Consider the following 21,796-nt stretch of genomic DNA (forward strand, 5'->3'; position numbering starts at 1 on the left):
AAATACCTTCTCTATATAATGTAAAATAGAATATACACAATACAGAAACTTTCTGAACAATCTAATACGTAAAACAAAAATCGATTACTATAGAAATAAAATAACTGTAGCAAATAATAATTATAAAAAAAATCTGGACTGAAATTATTGATATAATAAATTCATCGAAGAGTTCTCAAGCAGATGGTATAAATAACCGATGATCAAAATAATGAAATCTCATTAGATCTAGAAAAAGCTGAATATCTCAATACATTTTTTGTTCGGGTGGGAACGCTTAATGCCTGAAAAATTGATACTTCTACTTCTCCATCTCTATAAAACAAAATTTGGTAATATTCCTAAGAAAGGAAGAAACCAAGCAATCTAACAATTGATATGTTCTCAAAACCTTCGTTATGGAATTGAATTCTATATGCACAGGATTGCTACACATTATACATGTTGATTCACGATGGATGGCACATTAGACGTTTCTGGTGAACCAGACAAGAATCACTTTCAGAATTTATTGGAAAACATATCCGGACATTCTCTATATAACTAAAATATTTTCGACAATGCGGTGTTGCCACTTCCATAAGAAAGTTGTAACATTTCAAATGAAACACTCAGTATATGATATCATTTTTGGAATCTATAACAATTATCCGACAACTTTTCTTGGTATTTCATTATACCTATCTGTAACCGTTTTCGAAATATAAATTAATTTCAATGTTTTTCTTTGAAAATCATGGTCTCTAAAAATAATGATATCTTTGAGTTAAGGAACACTATGGTACCGAAGTTTGGTTTGGAGTTAGGTGATACTTCAGCGAAATCTTCGTTACTTCAATACAGGGTGGTAAAAAAATACAGTTTTTTCCTTTGCTTGAAAAAGTGACTGAAAGTTGATTTTTTTAAAACGATCAACCTTTGTATTATTACAAATTCAGAAAGCTGCTAAAATAATTTTTTTATGTATGTCATGCGTATATCTAATAAGTCAAGTTTCGGACTTATGAGCATTTATTACGAACATGTTCCTCCAGAATGGAACGATAGAACAAAACTATCCAAACGAAATTCTTATGCATTTTATTATTTAAGGACAGTGTGAGTAAATTATAAGCAGAACATGTAGAGAGTTCAATGAAAGGTATCCGAATCTATCGCTAATAAACTTCAAGAAATTTATGCAAGTTTAAAACTAGCCGTCAACTTCCAAGAACTTAAAAATGGTGGTATTAATGTTGACTGCTTTAGTCGTTGCACATCTGATTTCATTGGGATCCAAATCTTCATATGTTTGGGTAATCTTTTATTCACCATAAACAAATTATTTTCGAAACTCAAAGATAAAACTCCTATTAACTGTCAATCTCAGTTAATCTATTCCATTACATGTTCAAATTGTGGTAGTGAATATATTGTTCAAACGTCAAGATTACTCTAAGACAGAATCAGCGCACATAAAAGTGATAGTAGATTACATCCTGAGAGATGAGCTCTCAGTAATCATGTTTCCAAAGAAGGTCTCAAAATGGACTACAATTCAACAATCATTTCATCAATTGAAAGAAATACATCTTAAAGATTGTTTTTGGAAATGTCATTTATATTACAATCCAATGATTGTCTCAATAAAAGATCAGACATTGATGACCTCAGTGAAATCTATGCCTTTTTATTAGACATTGACAAAAATCTACATGATTTCCAAACCAATAATAATTCTGGTTTTTCAATAATAAAATTTCATAAATGCTTAAATATTTTCCTATTTAACAAACCTCCAACCTCCTCACTTGTTTTCCTCAAGACAAATGAGGTGTGTTGTCAATTAATTAATATATTTGATTTTTGATTTTTCTCATTGAGTTACTTACAGAAGAGCAGATGTCTCTGATCATACTTGCACCACAATAGTTCTCTTTTGTTCCATAGTGTTATCATTTACAAACAAACACACTTTTTCAAACTGAATTAGATGACAGCTTGTTTGAAGGTGATTGACAATGTTTCATGATGAATTTCACTAGTTTGGACTTCCATTGTCTACTATATAAAATGAAACAACTAAAAAAGAATAATTAAAAATGAATAGCTGAAAATAACAATTATATCAAGCAGAATAAACCTGAAATGAAATAATAGTGAAATAAACTACAATTAAAAATATAACATTTGAACAAATAATAACAAAATAATTGTTTTGTGTCTCTCTTTTTGTTCTTCAACCACATGGCTTTTACCGGTAATCCATAATTTTAAACAAATAACGATTATTAGTAAATTTTAATTTAATATTCTTCTTTGTATCTAGTAAGAAGTCAACTTCTTTTAATGTAATGACTGTTCATTGTATTGATTGACATGTTTCAATTGTTTAAATGTAACATTCTTTTCGACACGGCCAAGCTCATTAACAGTAAGTTGAGACCTTTCATAATAAATAACTTTTCATATTATATCATCATTTTACAAATTTTGTATCTTTTCCCTGAATATGAAAATAAATTCTCTCGAAATATTGGAATAACTTGTGTTAAAAGAGTACACTGACGTTCTGCAATTCATTTTCCTTTATTCTCAGTAATTTAATATTAAATTTCACAAAAATGATTTGAAGCTTTATATCTTCTATTAATTATCTGCGAGCGCTTTCGACAGCTGGTCGTACTGTCATCTTCTAGGCACTCCTCAAACTGAACTTGTCATCGTGTCGTCTGCCTCTTTATACGGTCAGAACGTCTCAACTCAGGTATTTCAGGTACTTTAGGTAAATTTGCCTGTATTTGTACTGCACCAGGTAATATTCTTTGTGTTAGATCTTCTCTAGGAATGTGTATGGTTTTGTTTAATATATTGAATGTGAAGTCTTGTTATGTTTTGATTTGTACTTGTTCCTCGATAAGTGATTTATGACTGTTAAATTTATGGATGTTCAAGTTTTCCCAAATGTCCATGCGATTTCCCTTGTTGACTTGTTTTGTGAGATTTATGTTCTCTGGTGGGGGGAAATTATGTTTGTTTTGTATGGCGTGTGTTGCGAGGTTTGATTTATATACTATTGGATTAATGTATGCCTTTTTGTGTTCATTGTACCTTTGGATCAGTTTTTTCTTGGTTTGGCCGATATAGAATTTGTTGCAGTCCGAGCATTGTATACTGTATATCCCGTTTTGATCTTTGTCTTCTTCTTTTTCAGAGTTATTTATTTTTTGTGTTATCTTCGTGTTTGGCTTGTATGTAATGTTGATGTTCTGTAGTTTGAAGACGTTTGTTAGTTTTTTGGTTTGGTGTCCTACGCACGTGAATGCTGTCCATCGTTGTGTTGTTCTGCCTGTTGGGGTGGCTTGATCCTTGTTCTGTATTTTTTGAAAAACAAAATCAACAGGTACAACGACCACAGCATCAAAAATTCAATGGAACTCACAGACAGAATCTCAACGACAAATGTCAGCTCGAACACTAAACTGTTCTCGTTCGACATAAAAAACATGTACTCCAACATACCAGTCAACGAAAGTATAAACATCATATCTGAGAAACTAAAACACCAAAACATAGACAAAACCTACATTAACCAAATTAACAGTCTAAATACAATACTTAATCAAAATTATTTCAAATCTGAAGGGAAAATTTATAAACAACAGATGGACTAGCGATGGGATCCCCACTATCTAGCATAATACCTATCCGAAATATACCGGCAAACCATAGATGAGAAAATCTTAACAATAATAAAAACACATGAAGAAAAAGGTTCAGATACGTTGACGATGGTATGTACATATCACAAAACAATGGAATAAGGATAGATTAAATAAAACAAGGAATTAACGAAATAAATCAAAAACTATGTTTCAGCATTGAGGATGAACACAACTCAAAACCTGACTACCTGGACATAACCATAGGATATAATCACAACAAAACACAATTTGAAATGGCAATATACAGGAAATCTACACAAACAAGCTCCACCATACCCGTAAGTTCAAACCATCCACCATCACACAAAATAGCTGCCTATAATGCATTCATATATACAGTGTCACCGATAAAGTCCGCATCAAATGGGAAACTTTTTTATTTATCGTTTTATGTGAAATTTGATTTTGGCAGTAGATTTTGCTTAAGAAATGATGTCAAATGGCGTCTACAAAATAGGTCACGTGATTTCCTTAACCTGTCAAAATTGACATTTAAAAAAAGAAACATCGAAAAATGACATTATTCTTCAAAATATCCAAAAATATCAAAGGATAAAAACATTTTCTTTTGTAATTTTATACCCACACACCAAGTTTCAAACCCATAATAAGTATTTTATATTTTCACTATTTTTCCGCATTCCTGCTTTTTCTACTTATCAAAATTTAAGCACACCTGTACTAAATCATTTATTTTAACTGAACTCGTCACCGAATTTCTTTTTTTGTAATATAATAATATTTTAAGAGCCTCTTTGATGTTAAAAACAAATTTTGAAAAATAAAAGTTGTCAAACTTGATGCAAAGTTCATCTAGTTTCAACGGGGCTTTCCAAACTATACAGTACTTGAGTTTTTTAATGAGCAAATGGCCTCACAATATGAATTAGAACAAAACGGAACATAAGGAAACAATATCTTAGAGTGTTTATTGTTTTTTTAACAAAAAATACAGTGGAATTTAATCTTAATTAAAAGGAACTTAAAATAAACATGTACCTATACCTAATAGCAAAAAAACACGAAAAAAAGACTCACGACATTAAATACACTACATTTCTGTATGTCTTCCATCGCGTTCTATGCAGATAATTGTCCTTCTTGATACATCTTTTATTGAGTTGCTGATACTCACAGGGTTTATGTTTAAAATAGAGTTTCTAATAACAGTTTCTAGGTGATTCACGTCACGAAAAGGTCTTTGTTTATAAACGATTTGTTTTAAGTAACCCCGCAAGAAAAAATTTAGTGGGGTTAAATCTGGCGACCTAGGCGGCCATATTTGCTCCATATCTCGCCCAATAACTTTGCCCCTAAACATTTCTAATAGTTTCTCTTTGACTTGTTTTGAACTATGAATAGGAGCCCCGTCACATTGATACCACAGACTGTGTCTTATTTTAACCGGCATATTGTCCACTATATCACTGATCTCAGTATTTAGAAATTGCAAATAATCCTGAGAAGTTAAATTGTGTCTAAAAAAGAATGGTCCCATTACCTGATTATTTAAAACACCGCACCACACATTTGTTTTAAATGAATATTGGTCTCGACATTCTATCACAAAATGAGGATTTTCCTGAGCCCACCACCTACAATTCTGGGAACTGACTACGCCGTTCGATGTGAAGGTAGCTTCGTCGGTCCATAGGATTTTGTAAGGAAATTTTCTGTTTAATTCTACTTCTCCTTGGTACCAGAAAGAGAAATCTAGTCGAACATCGAAATCTCTTTCCTTTAAGGTATTTATAAATTTGGGTTTGTAGGGTTTGAATTTATTTTTATGTAAAATTGCTCTTACGCTTTCTCTTTTAACGCCAGTTCTATCTACAACATTGGTAATACTTGATTTTCCCTGTTCGATAACATCCAGGCAGACAGCCAACTGAACCTCATCATTATTGCGTGATGAATTATGACGTTTTTTAAAAGTATTTTCAACTGAACCAGTCAGTTTAATTTTTTTTAAAATCCTACTTACAATGGATTGCTGTACATGTCTACCAGGATGTCTTGCGTTAAAAATATCAGCCACTTGTCGATGCAATGTGTTTTCATCACAAATTAGCACAATTTCAATTTTTTCTTGTAAAGATAACATATTATTATTTTAATTTTCATACATTACATTGAACTAACGGGCATTAATTTATTCAGTGACAGTGACGTTTTCTAAAACACATTATGTAGTTTCATATTTTTTCACAGCCTACCCAGTTTTTTTAAATTAGTGTTGTTAGCGGAGTAGGTAAATGTAAATACTATGAATTTTTTTCTTTTATTGAATGGGCTTCAAGAATCACGAAATTATGTTTCCTTATGTTCCGTTTTGTTCTAATTCATATTGTGAGGCCATTTGCTCATTAAAAAACTCAAGTACTGTATAGTTTTGAAAGCCCCGTTGAAACTATATGAACTTTGCATCAAGTTTGACAACTTTTATTTTTCAAAATCAAAGAGGCTCTTAAAATATTATTATATTACAAAAAAAGAAATTCGGTGACGAGTTTAGTTAAAATAAATGATTTAGTACAGGTGTGCTTAAATTTTGATAAGTAGAAAAAGCAGGAGTGCGGAAAAATAGTGAAAATATAAAATACTTATTATGGGTTTGAAACTTGGTGTGTGGGTATAAAATCACAAATGAAAATGTTTTTATCCCTTGATATTTTTGGATATTTTGAAGAATAATGTCATTTTTCGATGTTTCTTTTTTTAAATGTCAATTTTGACAGGTTAAGGAAATCACGTGACCTATTTTGTAGACGCCATTTGACATCATTTCTTAAGCAAAATCTACTGCCAAAATCAAATTTCACATAAATAAAAAAGTTTCCCATTTGATGCGGACTTTATCGGTGACACTGTAGAAAGTTAGGGATACCACTCAGCAATGAAGAACGGAAAGTCATATACCAAATAGAGAACGAAAACGGATACACCCAAAAGACAATAGATAAACTAGAAAACAGAATCAAACAAAAAAAAATATAGAACAAAGATCAAGCCACCCCAACAGACAAAACAACACAACGATGGACAGCATTTATGTAAGTAGGACACCAAATCAAAAAACTAACAAACATCTTCAAGCCGAACACGAAGATAACACAAAAAATAAACAACTATGAAAAAGAAGAAGACAAAGACCAAAACGTGATATACAGTATACAATGCTCGGACTGTAACAAATTCTATATCGGCCAAACCAAGAAAAAACTGATCCAAAGGTACAATGAACACAAACAGGCATACATTAATCCAATAGTATATAAATCAAACCTCGCAACACACGCCATACAAAACAAACATAATTTCCCCCCACCAGAGAACATAAAACTCATAAAACAAGTCAACAGGGGAAATCGCATGGACATTTGGGAAAACTTGAACATCCATAAATTTAACAGCCATAAATCACTTATCGAGGAACAAGTACAAATCAAAACACAACAAGACCTCACATTCAATATATTTAACGAAACCACAAACATTCCTAGAGAAGATCTGTACCTGAAGAATAGTACCTGATGCAGTACAAATACAGGCAAATTTACCTCTAAAGTACCTGAAATACCTGAGTTGAAACGTTCTGACCGTATAAAGAGGCAGACGACAGGATGACAAGTTTAGTTTGAGGAGTGCCTAGAAGATGACAGTACGACCAACTGTCGAAAGCGTTGTTTAACCATACACTTTCCTAGAGAAGATCTAACACGAAGAAGAGTACCTGATGCAGAACAAATACAGGCAAATTTATCTAAAGTACCTGAAATACCTGAATTAAGACGCTCTGACCGTATAAAGAGACAGACAACAGGATGACCAGTTCAGTTTGAGGAGTGCCAGATGATGACAGTACTACCAACTGTCGAAAGCGCTCGCAGATAATTAATAGAAGATATAAAGCTTCAAATCGTTTTTGTAGAATTTATTATTGAAATACTCAAAATAAAGGAAAATTAGTTGCATTAATCAATATATATATATATATATATATATATATATATATATATATATATATATATATATATATATATACAGGGTCCTGCAACAGTGGCGCGGTGTTCCATATCTCTATATAGGAAGCAGATAGGAATCTAATTTTCTATAATATTACCTTATTGCTCGAGCTCGACAAAATAAAAATATTGGCGGTCACACAGGGTGTTCGATTTTTTCTGGGCGGATCCCAACTGTGTCTTTTTAAATGGCAACCTATATTTTTTATCGCTTTTTCGGTTTCTTCATAGAAAATAAAATAAACTTTATGTATATCTGCACTTCGAAAATATTGATGGTTTTCGAGATATCTAGTTTTTCTTAAATGAGCATTTCTTTCGAAAAATGGTCATTTTTTCAAAGCGAAATCCATTTGACGACTGATAAGAATATACAAAAAATACCCTTTCCTTAAAATATCGCCCATTCCTAAAATTACCTGTTGCTAGATAAACAAGTTGCGAATTACACCACAAAATGGACGTTCTTGAATAGTTACAATAATTTCAAAAATCTCGGAATTTGTGCCATATTCTTTCAGCGAATGAAATATTTATTGGAAATCAAGTAGTCTGCCAAATGACAGAACAAAATATTTGGCTGCAAATGAATATTGAAATTTTTAGTCAATCGTGAAGTTGAACTGTCGGTATAATTTCATCAGAATGTTGTTATCAAAAAGTGATTTGATTGATATGATTTTCATATTAGGTGAATCAGACAGGAATTGTTTATTGGCAAGTAGAATTTATTCTCAACGGTATCCAGATAGAAGGCATCCAGATGAAAGATCTTTCCGAAAGGTCTTGGGACGATTCGTTGAAACTGGATCTATTAATTATTCCAAACATGAGCGCATCAAGCCAGCTACTAATGAAGATAATGAATTGCAAGTTCTTCTTGCTGTTGAAGAAGATCCTAGTAGGAGTCAACGACAAATTGGGGAAATAGTGGATATAAGTGAGAGATCAGTGCAACGAGTATTGAAGAAACATCGCTTGCATCCATACCACGTTCAGTTACATCAAGAACTACTGTATGCTGATTTCGAGAAAAGAGTGAGATTTTGCAATTGGGCCATGAACAAAATTCGTCGAAACGAATATTTTTTCAATAAGATTTTATGGTCGGATGAATCGACATTCCATAAAAATGGATTTGTAAATCGACATAATTACCATTATTATGCGACAGAAAATCCTCACTTATTGAGACAGATGGATTATCAACATAGTTGGTCGATAAATGTCTGGGGAGGCATCATTGGAGAATATGTAATTGGTCCATACTTTTTTGAGGGACATATGAATGGTGCAATGTATCTCAATTTCTTACGAAATGATTTACCAGGTTTGTTAGATGATATTCCTCTTGACCTCCACAATAGAATGTGGTTACAACATGATGATGCACCTGCTCACTATTCGGCAGAAGTGAGAGATCATCTAAATGAAGTATTTCCCAATAAATGGATAGGACGGAATGGGCCTGTACGGTGGCCCGCTAGATCACCAGATTTGACGAAACTAGATTTTTTCTTATGGGGATACATAAAAAATATGGTTTACGTCGAGCCACCAACTTCTCCCGAAAATATGCGACTTAGAATAACGAATGCTTTTCGCAGCATTACACCAGCTGTCTTGCGCAGGGTAGAACAGTCTTTCAAACATAGACTTCAGCTCTGCATTCAAGAAAATGGAAGACATGTTGAACATATTTTATAAAAGTTTCATTATCAACCTTAATTAAACTCTCCCTTTTGTAGTTTTGTAATTTGCCAGTTGACAAATTTGAATATCTAGAACTCAAGCTCTGAATGAATATAATAACATGAAAAAAATAGTTATTTATAATGTTTCTTTCTTTTAACTTGTTTGGTTTGACATTGCACGATTTATGAGTGAAATTCTGCATCCAATGAAAAAATAATTTTCCATTTAGCAAAAAGTGATAGGTACATACATTTATTTCGTTAAAAAAATATTTGTTTGGACACCTTCTAATGTACAAAATTGAAACAAGATATCTTTCGTATATTTTTATCAGTCGTCAAATGGATTTCGCTTTGAAAAAATGACCATTTTTCGAAAGAAATGCTCATTTAAGAAAAACTATTGAACTTAGCCATAGGGAATACTCAATGAAATTTGTAGAGGTTTCGTTGGCGCTTCTTATGGATCAATAATATACAGGGTGTTCCATTTAATCTAAGGAAGATTTTGCAAATTTTCATTTACAATATTTGGCAAGCGGTTTTTCATACCCTGTATATCACAGGTCGATTTCAGATATATCGTTTGAGAGAGTTACCAATGTAGAATATTCGACCAAAAAAAAATTTCAACTGGACTTGGCACCACTTTATAATTTCAAATATTCTGAGTGACGAATATTGGAAAAAAAAACCTGTCATGCTAGATATCTCGAAAACCATCAATATTTTCGAAGTGCAGATATACATAAAGTTTATTTTATTTTCTATGAAGAAACCGAAAAAGCGATAAAAAATATAGGTTGCCATTTAAAAAGACACAGTTGGGATCCGCCCAGAAAAAATCGAATACCCTGTGTGACCGCCAATATTTTTATTTTGTCGAGCTCGAGCAATAAGGTAATATTATAGAAAATTAGATTCCTATCTGCTTCCTATATAGAGATATGGAACACCGCGCCACTGTTGCAGGACCCTGTATATATATATATATATATATATATATATATATATATATATATATATATATATATATATATATATATATATATATATATATATTGTTATGAAAAGACTCGAAATACAACAGTGTATGGGAATTTTAAAAAAACATCACGAAGGAATTCAGATACAAAAATACAGCAAGGACACCCTGTACATATATTGAAACCCACAGCTCTGACCGGAAACAAGCAAATAAGAGTGGTAAATTCAAATATTAACATACTTACATTGAATCGCATCAAAATACGAAAAACTGATAACTGATATAGGTTAGAAATAAATGTCAGATAAAATTAAATTAACATCTGTGATGAAAAAACGAAAAAGGCATGATAAACTAATTGTTATTATTTAGGAATGATGTAAAATTCAAAATTTATTATTGTGAATAACTTCCTTAGAAACTGACATGAAGTGATGCTTATGAAAAATATTTATATTTACATAGAAGTGAGGTTAACTATTGTTGTACGAAACTATATAAAGAAATTGTATCTAAATTTGAGAGCCGATGTTGAATTAGTAGAATAGAAAATTTTCCTGAAAAAGAATTTGAAAATTTGTATATGTGAAAATTGATAGATGGTAATTAGGGGAACGAGATAGATTTTCAATTTTTTTATCAACAACAGGATTGAGGCAACGAAAGAGACGCCACGCTAAATTTTTCTCTCCGTGTAAAATTTGAATTATATAGTATATGAATTAAGAATTAAACTGAATAGTAGTGAATACTGATTAGTAATAATGAATTCAGTGAAAAAACCTACCTGTCCAGCCAAGTCGAGTAAGAAATCCATGAGTTCCAGCTTCACAGAAATATTACACCACACACACACCAGCGTTGGAGGAAAGTAAGGTATTCACTTAAACCATTTATAAACAATATATGCATATATTAATGAAAAGACCTACGAACTGAATAAGAATAAAAAGTACTTGAAATCAAAACCAGAAATTGGACTCTGCCGAATTAGAGTGACCTGCAATTCATAAACTGACAATTACCACATTTGTTTGGTGCTTCTATATTGAATAGTTCGTTGTTCGGTGTAGATTTAGGACTTTCTTAGAATTAAGGAATTTTCTCTTCTGGCAATTGATAAATTTATATATTTCTGAATCAAACATATTTTTACTTTCACAATTGAAACTGTTCTATATTTACTAAGAACAATTGTGTCTTTTCCAAATTTTTCCACAGGTGAAATCTACTAGAAAAATCAAAGTTTGGTGAATAATTGTTGTGTTTTTGCCTGAATCCACCTGAGAGGTTGAGAAAAATCTCTATACACTGTGTTATAGGATTGAAACTCAATGTAAGAGTCTAGCCGATTGAAATTCTCATAAAAAAATAATAACAATAATAATAAAAATATTAAAAAAATATATATTTTACAAAACCCAAATCAATTAAAAATCATTTATCAACATCTTCATCATATAATAAAATATATATATATATATATATATATATATATATATATATATATATATATATATATATATATATATATATATGATGTGTTGTTTTTCCGGGTGTTCATCCGTTGTGTCGGATGATGGCATTATCAAGACGAGTTACTGCTTCGCTTCGAGAGGTGTATATATATATATATATATATATATATATATATATATATATATATATATATATATATATATATATATATATATACCAGCTAACAGCTAACAAAGTGAGGACACAGTTCAGTCCTAACCAGGTGAAGGAGTTGACTGTGAATGTTCTAACTTTTAACCTAGCCGCGGCCTCTGTTTTCCAATTGAAAAATGGAAAATATACTCGTAAAAATCTGAATAGAAAACAATTTTTTTTTCTTCAATATACATCTACAGAGTGAGGACTATAGTATTCTCCTAGTGAAGTGAGGTCCGTATATATTTTTCAAAGATCCTAACAATGTAAGGACATATATACACGTATTAATTCATCATGAAGGCAAAGTGAGGTCCATTAAACGTTGCCGAGTTTTTCTCATGTGGAACAGATGCATGCAAGGTGGATAAGAGAAATGTATATTAGCGAAGATTCATGAAAGTTTGATTGTTGCGTCGTGGAAACTACTGCGTAATTCAAGTTAGTAATGATCAAAATAAACTAAAATATACGTGTTGTTCATGTTTTGAGTATTTCAGTTTCACAAATACAATTTTCATGGTGGACAGAAAAACATAAATTTTGAATATGGTGAAAAATAATAACGAGGTTTTAGACCGGTTGTGGATTCCAAAATATGAAAGTACCAAGGGACTTTGCAGGAATGAGATCAATAGTCTAGTTCACATGTACCATTTTCTTCTAAAATTTTCATAAAGTCTCCGAAATTTACGATCAAGGTGTCATTCGATTCACATTGTCACGCAGAAAGTTTGAGGACAAGTTCGAAAAGGCACCGAAACAAATTACGAAAGTCATAAACAAATTAGTTAAAAAAATTGAGGTTTGGTTTTTTCTGAATATCTCGAATTTTAAAAACAGATAAAAAAAATATCATCAAATATGCTTCAAAAAAAATTGACTCCCGGAGCAGTACCTCTACTATTTATCATTTTCACAGAGCCCTGAAACTAGAGCCAAAACGGATAGCCTGGCTTTCGCGCGCGGGGCGTCAATCTGACACAGCAACAACATCTTTTTTCAACATAATAAATATGAAAATTAAGGAATGAAAAAATTCATGTAGTTTTGGAATACATCAATGAACGATAATCCGCGATAAAAAAAATGGATACTCAATTGCGCAATAGAAGTAGCCATATATGTTTTATTTTTTAAGTTTTTTTTTTCTATTTTTTATATTGCTTTCAATATAATTTGCCTTGGAATTTGTCTTTTTCATCCGCTTTTTTGTACATAAAATCATAATAACTCTTTTATTTATTTTTTATTCATTAACAATTTCAGCTTTTCATTTGAGTTCTAGCTCTATTATTTATTTTTATTGTTGTTTATAAAACAAATTCCTTTTCTTTTCAATGCACAACTTCAATTTTCCTATTTCAATGAAAAAAATGGTACATGTGAACTAGACTATGAAGAGAAAGTGTGCATGTCGATTTCCCTTGCTATATCAGGTGACAACGAAATCATTGTACACGGCGCCATTCAATTGTTTATGTAGTAAGAAATTCGAAATTTGGAGTTCTTCGAAGCTGATATTTTTTATAATAAACCTCGTGAAAATCTTCACGAGTCAAGAATTTCCAATAGGACTGTATATTTTTTTCAACCATTTGATCAGAAATAAAATTTTTTTCTCAACGATATAACACATATGGCCATTTTCATTATAATATGGTAGTACTATCACGTCAAACAACTCTAGATAAAGAGAAACTAACGACGATACGGAAGCGCAGAAGGGCCACATATTTTCATTATTTGTTTCTTGGAAATTACGACTTTGAATCTCGAAAGTCGAAATTTCGAGTTTGAAGTCGTCATTTCGAAATTACGAGATTTCTCGAAATTTCGAGAGAGAGAGAGAGATTTGGAATTTTGAGATTAGAGTCGAAATTTCGAAATTCAAAGTCGCAATTTCCAAGAAACAAATTATAAAAATATGTGGCTCTTCTGCGTTTCCGTACTCCGACGTTAGCATCCTACATCGAGTTTGACAATATTTCTGTATGTGAGAAACAGTTTTGTGGATGAAATTAAGCATTTTCAAAAATCAATGTAAAAGTCGAAGGAGATTACCTCTTCATCAAGAGCGATAAAACCAGTAAAAATATATTCGATCACTTATTCAAAACTCAACCATTCTTTGAAGTGAAAAATTCAACATACTCAACTGATGTAATTATAAAAAATTACAGTTAATACAAGTGGTGAAACGGCACAGCAATAGTGTGCCAGCAGATCTTGAATTCGAATCTGCCTATGACTACATATTTTTCTCGAACGTCGCTGATGCCAAAACGAAAACAACAAATGGAATAGAATGAGTATAATCAGTAATTTCACATTCGAATACAGGACCATTTTGTTGTCTTTTTAATTTCACAACCATTGGTATCAACTGTAATCAATCATTTAGTCTGGGCTTTAAGTTTAGATTCGTATTGAATGGACATACTTTTAGTGAAATTAAGTGGTTAGGCTCATTCGATCCGGAATATTGTCTAGATGATCGTGAAAAAAAAAGTAAATTAGTTTATACAAATTCTAAAAGTTATAAACAAATGAAGACCCTACAAAGCAGTGTCCGGTTTTGTTGTTTATAGTTCGTAAACAATTAATATTTTTGAATTTTGAAAAAAAGATCCTTGAAGAGGAGGAAATTTACTGAAAAAAAGTTCCGACTTCCGAAACGGTATCTCCAAAATTTATAATTTTAATTTAACGCTGAAAATAGCCGTCCGCCCGCCATTTTTAGGTTGCGTGCACGGCCTCTAAGCGAGTACGTAACTTGAAAATAATTTTTTTGAGGTACTTAAAGTGAATAGAAAAATTTAAAAATATTCATGATATAATTTCAATAGAGAACTGATTCACGTTGGAATTTTTCATTAAAGTTAATTTTTTAAAAATTTGGACAATAATTTGTTATAACAACATTTTCTAGAACCTCCTTTATCGTTCAAAGTAAAATAAATATTTAAATAATTACCGTGCAATTATTTCGCTCCGTGGAGACCTTTTCAGATACATACAAAACAAGATTACATAATAAAAGTTCTGAAAATTTTGATACTTTGTTTATAATAATTTTTTTAAATAAACAAAGAAAGAAAAAATACAATAATATTGTGAACATTTTTTTCTCTCATTCTTCATTATTTTATCGTTCCTATGTCGATAAAAGACATTTATAAACTGAAACAAATAATTTGTTTATAATTTTTTTAATAAAAAATGGCCTATTTCAATATTTGAAAAACAAATTGCAACTTTATAGAGAATTATCAATAATAATTTAAAAAAAAATCCTAATAATAATAATAATTGTTTAAATCGTTTTTTTTAAATATATATCTAGTGTTCAAATTGTTAGTTAAGACTTTTTTTTTAAATCATAATTAACAGTTCTCTACAAAATACCAAAAAAGATTCGATTAACAATTTCATTGTTCATCTACTCAATAATTTGTTATAAACAAATACGCAACTTGGCTCAATTTTTTTTTGTTATAAAAATTATAAAAACAGCCAAGAGCATAAAGAAATCGAAGACAATTTTTTCCATTATTCATTCAATTTTGGAAATACACGTGCTGCAAAAGTTGCACCAGCTGATCCATTTGTTGACATTAATGCTTATATAACTTTTAAACTATTAGAGATACGACAATAAACATTCAGGACATATTTGTAGATAATTAAATTATCTTCCAAATGTCATTTTGCATATATTTTTTATGTATTGTTATTTTGTTGTTTTGGTAATCTAATATATAAAAATGGATGTTTGTTGGTTGGTTGGTTGGTTGATTGGTAAGTGATAAACTTCTACATCGCTCAATCGATCGTGATGAAACTTGACATGTATAAGTTATTTTTCATAGAGAAGGTTTTTAGGCTATCAATTTTTCTGTAACTCGCCACTAGATGGCGCTGTAGAAAGATTTTTGGAAAGCACTGTTCTATAACGCTGCGCACGCCTTAGTTCATTGATTCTGATTTTGTCAAAACATTGGAACAGCAGCGATACAGCAACATAGTACTAGTTTTTGTTTAAAAAATTAATGATTCCTTCGGGTTTTCACAAATTTTCAGGCTTACAGCTCAGTAAATAATGCAAATTCGGATATTGAACTTCAGAGCAATTTTGTTATCGAGATGAAGATGAAAATAATGACTCTGATGATGGGGATGAGGATTTCGAATACGGCATGGTCACTGATCAACAAAGTAAAGGAAGTTGGCTTATCAAAAAATTATTGACGGAATCTTTGGAGCAGATTCAGACAAAAAAGAAATGGAAGAATCTAGAGATCAAGAAGAAGATGAAACAGAAGAGAAAGAAGAGCAAAAATCGAAAACCTCCCGAGTAACAAATGAAAAAGAATAGCACATTCACTTCCAAACCTAGATATTGCAAGTATATACTTTAAAAACTTCCCCCCCAAAAAACAGAGGAAAAAACGAAATTAATAAAATAAATTGACTGCTTTATTATTCTTGATATAATAATATCGAATATTTTCGACGCTAAGTGTGATATTGAGATTGAAATTCTGTATTTGAAAGGAATAAACTGCTTTCAGTTATATAAATATCATATCTACTCCCAAAATTTTGCGAAATTCATTAATAGCTTATGAAAAAATTAACAAATAAATAGATAATCAACTGCACCTGTAAGATAATTTATAGTTCAACAAAATTGCTCTGGAGTTCAATATCCGAATTCGCATTATTTACTGAGCTGTAAGCCTGAAAAGTTGAAAAAACTCGAGGAAATCGTTAATTTTTATAAACAAATGCCTAAAACAACAAATAAACAATGAGTAAAGAATATATGCAAGAAAACATTTGAAAGATGATCCAATTATCTACAAAAATGTTCTGAATATTTATTGTCGTATCTCTAATAGTTTGAAAGTTATACGAGTATTAAAGTCAACAAATCAGCTGCTGCAACTGTTGCAGCAAGTGTATTTCCAAAATTGAATAAATAATGGAAAACATTGTTTTCGGCATTTTTGTGCTCGTAGTTGTTTTTGTAATTTGTATAATTTTCAAGAAAAAAATTGAGCTAAGAGGTACTAATTGTTAAGTCAATAAACAATGGAATTGGTAATGAATTTTATTCTGTTATTTTGTAGAGAACTGTTGATTATGAATTTAGAAAAGAAAAAAATGTCTTAACTGATAATTTAAACAGTAGATATATAAAAAAACCATTATGAACAAAAAAATATTATTATTAAGAATTTTTTTCAATCATAATTGACAGTTAAAATTATGAACATGGAGATAGAAATTATTTGTTTCAGTTTATAAATATCTTTTATTGACATAAAAACGATCAAATAATGATGAATGAAGATACATTTTTTTACAACATTATTGTGTCTTTTCTTTCATTGTTTACTTTGAAAAATTATTATAAACGAAGTATTTTGTTAATTAACAATTGAAACAACGATAAAAATAAAATTCAAACAACAATAAAAATTAATTGGCGCTCCGGGGAGACTTCATTGATTCCAGTGGCACATTTGCTTTTTCAGCTGCAGGAAAACCCGAAAAAACCTGCAGCACCACATCATCTGAAGATCTTGATCTAACAATGTCCTCTCTCTTATAAAACAAAATGTAGGGTGTCTCCAGAGGTTCCAATACATTCAATGCATCGCCAGAACACTTCGTGACACGACTATCGTCAAATTTAAACCAGTCCGTTTTGTATTTGACCAAGGCGTTATAATGACCAAATTCAACGTCAGAACCACAGTGAACAATGACTGCATGCATATTATAATAGTGGTCTACAAGGTTGAAATGTTCATCAATTTCGAACCTTCCAAAGAGTTTCTTGCTTCCGTTAGAGGTTGAGTTTTGTTTGAAAATCATCAGTGTTATTATTAGATTGACTGGTACCTCAGCTATACTTGTTTCCTTATAACAGTCAGTTAGTTTGGCGTATGTTTGACAATACAGCCGATCATCACCTTTTAAAAATTCTATTTTCAGATGATTTAACAATAACAAAAACAATAACAATTTAACAATTATCTAGATTATTGAAAAATTAACTTCGATGAAAAATTCCAACGGGAATCAGTTCTCTAAGGTGTTTAAATCATATCATGTATTTTACAAATTTTTCTATTTACTTCCAGTACCTCAAAATAATTATTTTCAAGTTATGTACTCGCTTAGAGGCCATGCGCGCAACCTAAAAGTGGCGTGCGGGCGGCTATTTTCAGCGTTAAATCAAAATTATACATAATGGAGATACCGTTTCGGGAGTCGAAACTGTTTTTTAGTAAATTTTCTTCTCTTCAAGGATTTCTATTCAAAATTCAAAAATATTTATAGTTTACGAACTATAAATAACAAAACCAAACACTGATTTCTAGGGTCTTTAATAGTTTATAACTTTTAGAATTTTTTATTAACAAATTTACTTTTTTTCACAATGATATAGACAATATTCCGGATCGAATGAGCCTAACCACTTAATTTTACAAAAAGTATGTCCATTCAACACAAATCTAAACTTAAAGCCCAGACTAATTCATACAAACGTAAGTAATTCTGAATTCGTGAACTCATATACTAACAAAGTCACCGACAAAGAGAGGACAGCGCTATGTTGCGACATCTCCGGGTCTCACTTTGCACGCAATTAAATCGAAGGCACTATTGGAATACACAAATGAAAATATACGGGAGGAACAGCGACCTCAAGCGTCCAACCATTGAACTGAAATATATGCGGTGAACGGGTTTTCATACCAAATGAGGGCCATTTTTTTTTTGTTAAATGACAATATCTTGTGGTGAGACACTCATTAGAAGTATTTGATTCACTAAACAAAGTGAGGTCCGTATATTGGTCCTCACTTTGTCGCGGACCTCACTTCAACCGTAATTTTTCAATGGTATATATATATATATATATATATATATATATATACATGCAAAATGTTTTATACACCTCCAAATTACAAACCCGTTGATCGCAAACGCCTCTGAAATCGGAGGCCAATTCGAAAACTCGGAGGCCAAAGCGTTTCCTCGTGTATAATTCTTCCATTCACATTTTTACGTCATCAAACACTCTCTTGCAAAATTTTGTTTGGAGTCCATTTCGAGCGGTATACATATATAGTTATACAATATAGTTCGCTAAAATTCCACTGAGTGGCGCCCTGGTATAATACAGTTATATACCAAAAATCATATTGCAACAGAATATGCCTCCGACTATAGGTAATCTAAATGGGTTCCGAAACATGGCAACGCTGTAAGAGGCTACTTCGTACGGTCATTTTATCCTTGTATATTTTAATGAAATCGAAAGATTTTCTCAAGTTTCGTGTAGGTGAATAGACCTCCAAAATATAAGTGTTTGTATTTAGCGCTCATCGGATTTCATTTCATAATTGTTATTTATATGTAATTATCATATTTTTTATGCTAAAATACAATTACTGCAGAAGAATACTCGAGGCGTTTTGTCCGTGTGAAAATGTTGATTCACTTTGTATTTGAATCGTTGTAGATTATATTCATTCGAAAAACGCTTTCAGGAAGTTATACCGAGTTGAATCTTGAAACGATGAGCGGTTACAATTTGTCGTGTACCTCTGGCAAATATCGCTTTTGGTGGAATTAAGTGGGCAAAATCAGTTCATGAAAGTATTTATAAAGAGAAACAAATCTTCATTTTTTTCACGTTTCAGAGTGACAAGGTTGCATATGATATCTGTGTCTCCAGTCAAGCAGATAGCTCTTTTCTGGATGGAATTTGATAGCTTCAGGGCGTAATGAGGGGTGAAACTCCTCACATATGAAAAAAATTGAAACTTTTATGTTTTTTACCACTGTTATTTGTAACTAACGTTACTGCAGATTCGTAAAAACATAGAAAGTTTCCTATCACGTAGTAATGGCTACATTCATCATTAAATCCAAAATTAAAACAATATTTTAAGAAAGGTCTGATTCGAATTTTATACAGCATCACCAATTGCTGAGGTAGGCAAAATAATTAAAGACGACAGTCGCATACTGAAAAGTAAAATTAAAATTTGTTTTAAATGTTGACTGTGTGTTTATTTTTATTTTTTTCATATGTTTGAAAATAAAGAACTATTATTATTATTATTTCATCCCCGTACACAAATCAATGATATATTGATGGATGTATTTTATTTAATTCATATACCATGTATATCATTAAAATGTTTCATGTTTCAAAAAGAGTCAATGTTTCCTTATTTATTTGAATTTATAGTTTAATGAAGAATAACTTTTTTCGAGATCAATTGCCCTAACAACAAACTGATATTTTTGCACTCGACGTGCGTTTTGCCAACAAAGTTAGCATATTCAATTTTCTTCTCCTGAGGATGCTAACTTTGTTGGCGAAACGCGCGTCGAGTGCAAAAATATTAGTTTGGTGTTAGGGCAATTGATCTCGAAAAAAGTTATTCAACTTTCACACCAAAGGTTCCAATCTCATCGTTATTAGTTTAATGAAGGACAAAATGTTCCTTCTAAGTTTTAGGAATATATCTGATGAGCTGATTTGATTTATTTTTCATATTCTGAAATGTTGAAAATCAAGATGAGAAGATTATGAATATCTTCTGCTATAACCTCTATAATTTTTATTCACTTTCAAAAATTCAATTGACGTTTGTCATGATTATTGTCATCTAGTAAAAACTAAAGGTATTTGTGTTACTACAATTTTACAGTAAAAAGTTTTCGAAATATTACTACGAGAAATGAAGAACATAATTACAAATCAGATTTATACACCATTAGGAAATATAAACACAAACCATGTGATACTAATTATTTCGCTAGTCGGTGGAAAATGTAATATTGAAGTAGGAGACAATAGGTATATGACTTTAATATGTTCATATTTTAAGTTTTTCATTGTACCTGTGCCAACCAGTACCTATTGGAATTTTATTTTTGGAAGACTTGCCCATTAATTGATTGTTAAAATATCCAGGATGCATGTTGATATTATTATCTCAAAGACCATTCCTTCTGATAATCAGCAATGGATCTACTCTGAGAAAATGCATTAAAATAATATGCACAGCGTTCCATATCTGTTTATCCAAAATTTGTTTTGTTTTATGATGAATCTCTAAAAATAGAAGCTCCATTTTACCAATGTCGTCAAATGTTTTTCCTAACAATCTCTGTCAATTCATTTCCCCCTTCCGGGTACAATTTTTTCACATACATGTTACCAAGTGTGTTCTATCTTTAACTCAAATAATTCCCACTTTCCAATGGCTTTCACCTAGTTTTCATGAATATTGAAGGACAATCTGTGATTGATTTAGGCCAATTGAATCGTAGAATACTATTATTATCTTGCAAACATTTCCAAAGGCATCAATACAACGCACAAAATAGAATACAAAATTATTTCATGTCCTTTTTTATCTTCTGTACATTTTCAAATATAGTAAATCTATCAAGTTATTGTGTAGGTTTTGTATTTTATGTAATACCTTTCAACACGGAAAAAACTAGTTATTTGTACGATGAAATTGAATTTGGAAACACGGGCAAAAGAATAACAGTTTCGAATCAGTAAATCCTTATCACAACCAATCTTTCTACAATCAATGAAAATATATTCAAGAATTTAAATATTGATTTCAATAATATGAAGGTATTCATACACAGTAAATAAGA

This window comes from Leptinotarsa decemlineata, unplaced genomic scaffold (genome assembly GCF_025532065.1).
Source record: "Leptinotarsa decemlineata unplaced genomic scaffold, Ldec_3_MD MMD2_tig00026316_RagTag_RagTag, whole genome shotgun sequence".
NCBI classification, from domain to species: domain Eukaryota; kingdom Metazoa; phylum Arthropoda; class Insecta; order Coleoptera; family Chrysomelidae; genus Leptinotarsa; species Leptinotarsa decemlineata.